Source organism: Diabrotica undecimpunctata, chromosome 6, assembly GCF_040954645.1.
Source record: "Diabrotica undecimpunctata isolate CICGRU chromosome 6, icDiaUnde3, whole genome shotgun sequence".
Taxonomy (NCBI): domain Eukaryota; kingdom Metazoa; phylum Arthropoda; class Insecta; order Coleoptera; family Chrysomelidae; genus Diabrotica; species Diabrotica undecimpunctata.
In genome coordinates this window covers 148,255,043-148,261,042 of record NC_092808.1, presented here as the reverse complement: position 1 = coordinate 148,261,042, position 6,000 = coordinate 148,255,043, and positions in this window count along the sequence as shown.

Sequence of the window (6,000 nt, the reverse complement as noted above, 5' to 3'; positions counted from 1 at the left end):
TGGAGTGATTCCATTGGCTGTTAATGTTGGTACCAAGGTATGTGTAGCTGTCCACTTTGTCAATTGAATGTTGGTTAACCAAAAGCTGTGTATTTAATATTTCGCGCTTACTGATAACCGAACGAAACTATGAGAAACCTTGCCTATTTTATGTTTATATGCCTTGTTTCTTTAAGAAAAACAGCTTAAATAGTGAGAACTCCTTTTTAGCATAAATGTAAATGGTAAACCTGGGAGTGCTTCTTAATACTGAAAATAATACTACTGCAGAGATAAACACCAGAATTTAGACAACCAACAGATGCTATTTTGGACTCATTCCCCTCCTTTAATCCACAATTATATCGAGAAATACAAAAATAAAACTTTACAAAACAATAATAAGCCCTGATCTAACATATGGTTCAGAGACCTGAACTCTAACAAAAAATAATGAAAACATGTTAGGATAATTTAAAAGAAAAGTACTAAGGCGAATCTATTGAGCAGTGAATGACAATGGAGCGTGGAGAAGACGATACAACTTCGTACTTTATAGAATATACCAGGAACGTGACATCGTAAAACATATTAAAATAGGACGTCTGAGGTGGATAGGGCATGTAATGCAGATGGAACAAAATGACCCAGCTAGAAAAACTTCTTTGATAGACCCATTGGTCAGAGAAGTAGAGAAAGACCCAGAACAAGGTTCCTTGATAACATCGATAAAGACATGAGAAATATGGGAATACGTGCTTGGCGGAAAAAGGAGATGGATAGGGACGACTTGACAGAATTTCTTGAGGAGTCTAGGACCAACGCAGGGTTATAAAGCCAGAATGATGATGATGGTGTAAATGGTAAAACTGTGCGGTAAGTCATATTAATAGTTATAAAAGTTTCGTTTAATATTTTAGGGCTGTAGAAGTGTCAAAAATGAATAACATCTATTATATCTAGTAGAAGTCAATCAAACTATGGAAAAAAATCCATTAAAAGTTCTTAATAAAGTAACAGAACAATTATTTATTTTAAATACAGTTTAAGTATCATATTATAAAAACAAACATAAATAGGAGGAGAACATTATTAAAAATTTCCCTTTATGACCCTTTATCTGCGCTAATGTATAGGTAGATCATATTATATCCATAAATTGCAGGTAGACCTGGTTTCTTTACCTGCAGGGGGACGATGCAACGTTATACTCGCTTTTTTTCTATGGCCTTTGGAGTCTTTTTATAATCTTAAAAGGAACCGAAAAACTAGTTTACGTTTATTATTGTTAAATGATGCGTGGACAACTTGATTTCTTCTCTCCGTTGGCAGGATGATGTTTAACCCTTTTATGTCAAATCGGTAACTAAGATGAGTATTTATATGCAAATAGCTGGTGTTAATACTACTGGTTTTACGACCAGTTTGTGGATGGGGTAGGTATTTTATGATTTATTAAATGTTTCGTTAGATCATTTTTTTATTAAATGTTTACGACCAGTTTTAAGAATGAGTAGCAAATTACCATAATAGTAGTAATATAAATTTGAGCAATTACGAGCCATTCTTTGTTTATTATAAGATCATTTCTTTGCCGGGCTTCTAATTTTGGGAATTTTGATTAACACATTTCTCACCGGAGCACACTAGTTCGCTCCCAAGGTCAAAAACCCTCTTAATTACATACTGGTTCGCTCCAAAAACCATAACCTAGTTCGCTCCCGTGGTCAAGCGGATTAAGTATTTATCTATTAAGCTCTAGGAAAATTAACATCAGGAAAATAGGTACTGCGGCTTTTGTATTTTATATTAGAAATTATATCAAATATTGGTAGTTACATATTTATATAAATAGGTACAGTGATAAGGGCGCAATAACCGGCAAAATAACGCAAACGATGGAAAACATATGAAGTTGTAAGATAAACAAGATGAAACTAGTAGAGATGAGAAATTTAGTGATAGAAACCTATAAATTTACATTGTATTCACTGTTTTCCACCTTTAGGCGCATCAGAGGAGGATGTCAACTAAAACTGTCACTGTCACAGTCTTACGTCTAAAGGTGGGAAACAATAAATGAAATGTAAATTTATAGGTTATATCGCTAAATTTCCCATCTCCACTAGTTTCATTTCTATTTATCTCACAACTTAATATGTTTTCCATCTTTTGCGTTATTTTGCCAGTTATTAGCGCGCTCATTACTGTTATGTATTTTGAAAAATAATAGTGATTGATTTAGAAATTGTATTAGAAATTTTGAATTGTTTTTAAAAATTACTGAAATAATTTTTGTGCCTTTTCTAAAATATAGGTATAATAAGAAAACAATACAAGTGTAAAAACTAACATAATATGGGATATTCTCTACCATTGCAAAATTAAACAAATATAAATTAAAACGAGGCATTTATTTCGCTAGAAATCTAAATGAAATACATTTGACCAAATCAAATCTACTAATTTTATTTTGCTTTAATTCCGCTATTTTGTGATCAAGAAATTTTTGACTCTCTATCGCTTAATCGTAATTTATACACTTCTCCACGAAATTAACGCACCATTTTAAAAATCAATTTTATTTGTAAACAGGCAAGTAATAAAAAATAAAACTTCACCAGATTTATTCTATATTTTATTAGTAATTATAACAATTTGTCTAATCATCAGAAAATTAATTGCCGTACTTCATTTTGGTCTAGTTCTCTCCAAATCTGGATCAGCCTCTCTCCCACTTCCAAGTTGTTTGGTTGGATCGGTGTCGCTCTTAATCGCCTACCAAGGATATCTCAGAGATTTTCAATCGGATTTAAATCCGGACTATGTGCTGTCCATTACATAGTGTTAATTTCTACCTCTTCTAGATAATTTCTGACGATCTGTGCAGCGTGAAGTCTGGCATTATCTTGCATTAGTAAGAAATTTTCAGCGATATAAGGAGCGAATGGTACTACATGTTGCTCTAGGATCTCCAATATGTACCTTTCAGCTGTAACAGTTCCATTTTGTATGACTACTAGGTCCGTACGTGCGGTCAAAGAAATACCACCCCACACCACACCATAACGGATCCTCCACCAAAACATGTGGTGTGTGATAAGTTACACTGAGCATATCGTTCGTTGGGTCGTCGCAACACACGAACATGTCTGTCGTTATTGTACAAACAAAATCGGGATTCATCAGTAAATAGCACTCGTTCCCAGTCAGCCTCTAACCAATTAACGTGTTCTCTGGCAAAGTGTAGTCTCCCCCTTCGATGTTTTGCATTTAATAGAGGACCTCGGGCGGCAATCCTAGGTGTTAAATTGTATTCCCTAAGTCGCTGACGAACAGTTTCAGTACTAATTTGTATAGCAGGCACATCTCAAAGCTGAATTTTTAGACTTCGATGTGTTACAAAACGTTGTCGAAGAGTAGAAATTCTTCAAAATCGATCTTGAATAGGGGTAGTTACCCGGTTTCGTCCTTACCCTGGTCTGCGAGTATGATCCTCTGTTTCGAGGAATCTTTCTAACACCTGTGAGACGCATGTGTGGGACACATTAAATCGAAGACCAATTCTTCGGTAAGTCCAACCTTCTTCTGACAGTATCACTGCTTGGGCACATTCATCTCGGGTTAAATTACGTGATTGACGCTCCAAAATAAACACAATTAACTTCTTCTTCTTCTTAGTTGTTAACCTGATGTAGGTATCGTGATATCATGAAGCTATTAGCTAAATTTCCCAATGTTCCTCCACGTTTTTCTTTCTTCTGCCATTCTAGCACATTCTGACAATGGAGCGCCAATGGTAGCAACAATATGGTCCGTGTATCGTGTGGGAGATCTACCTCTATTTCTTTTGCCTTCTACTTTTCCCTGGATGGTAAGTTTTTCAAGGCCATTTCTTCGAAGCACATTTATACTTATATACTTATATACTTATATACTTATAAAGCACCAAAATAGCTTATTATTTGTTCTGATATTTGTGTTCTTAGTATTTCTTTATGTTTAGCTGGTCCAGTATGGATTCACTTGTTCTTCGGGACACCCATGGTATTCTCAGCATTCGTCTCCAGCAGTACATCTCAAATACTTCTATGTTCTTTTTATCTTTCTCAGTAAGGGTCCAGCATTCCGATGCACAAGTAAAAACTGGAAAAACTAGACTTCTTACTAGTCTCATTTTTACACAACACAATTAACAATAATCAACAATTAAACAATAGCCGAATGAACTTCGTGAACACTTGGAAATTAGTATATTTATAGAATTAGTACATTTTTTGCCTCTTTTTGTTTTGTTGCAATAAAAACTATAGCGATAAAACACAGTCAATAAATATAGAGTGTACGAATAGCATATACAAGAAGTTTGCAAAATATAACATTACAATGGAAATTTTTATTAACGCTAATAAAATATTTTAATATTTCAAAGTGGTGCGTTAATTTCTTGGAGAAGTGTATATTAGTTTTAAGCTTATATACTCTAATAACTTGTAGAGCAGTGCAAATAAAATTTAGAATATTTTAAAATGAAACGCTGTAAATGAACATGTGTATAAAGATAACACCTTTAAAGGAGCAGCAATGAAAGATACTTAATCAACTGTGTGCACCACAAAATTTAAAAATAACATCTAATAACATCAACATCTATTCTACATATGCGAAATCCCAACAGCCCCTCAAGTTCCACCCTATGTTTCAAGCACTGTATGAGAATACAATCTATATTTCACCCAAATATGACTCACACTGCCATCTATCGTCGAACTAACAACTACACCAGTTATTATCAACAACGGACCAACGGAGGATCATCTACCTGCTTCCTCGGACTTTTTATAACCACACAATGCCCTTCTATTGTCCGATATATTTTCGAATGCAATAAAACACACCTTATATTTGGTTGTGGAGTCAATAAAGTCAAGATTTTAGAATAACAACCCAAAAAAATGTTGCACTACTCAAATAAAATTAACACGTCCTGCGTTTGTGCCTAATTAGGCGGATTTTGATATTTTTAGACTTTTAATGGCTATAAAACCACATTTTACAGTTTATTTACACTTGAAGATCTTAATTGCTGCCACATTTTGATAAAATTGTTTTTGATTGTCAGAAAGATGCGAATGAAGAGATATTTATAGTTAAAAAATTGTAAGTGTAATTAAATTAGCCAATTAAAAAAACGGTCAAATTGTTTTTAAACAAAAAAAAAACAATATTTTTGTTTAAAAATATTTATAATTGCCGTAAAATATTATATTGTACAATATGTAGGGAAAGAGTTCCTAAGAGTGTGAAAATTTATATTAAGGGTAGAAGAAGAATGCAACAATTCATGCAGACAAGGGTATTAAAGGTTACATACGAATTATATACTATACTCGTTCTACGACTGTACACTGTGTTTTTCTCTTCTTCTTCTTCCTCTTTATAAGCAATTCTGCTTGTTCATTGGCGGATTAATACATCTATGGAAGGTTGTCTCTCCATCTTTTGTGCTGTTAAAACTACATAATACTTATGTGGTTATTCCATTCTTTTTTTCTATTTTATGTCCATTCATTTATAGACTGTACGTTACATTTTCTTGTAATGTCTTCACTTTCCTTTCGATCTCTCAGCGTATTTCCTGTAATTCTTCTCAGTACTCTCATATCTGCCGCTTCCAGTAGCCTTTGCGTTGTGGCTGTGTCGCGTCTTGTTTCTGATGTCATTGTCATGTCATTATTGGTCTTACACTGGCCTAATAAATTCTTGATTTCATCTCAGTGTTAATGTGTCTGTTTCGTCATATAATGTTATTGTACAAAAAGGGTGTACATATGTGAAAGTATGAATATAATTTCAGTTAATGAGGACTGTATTACATAGAGCTGGTTCAAATAAACAGGCCCGTTCCTAGGTTAGATACCTATATCATAACATGTTCTTGTGATATGATTGAAAATACGATATGGATGTAAAAATAAAAATAAAACGAAGCATGTTTGAAAAAAAGGTTTTATTTTCAAA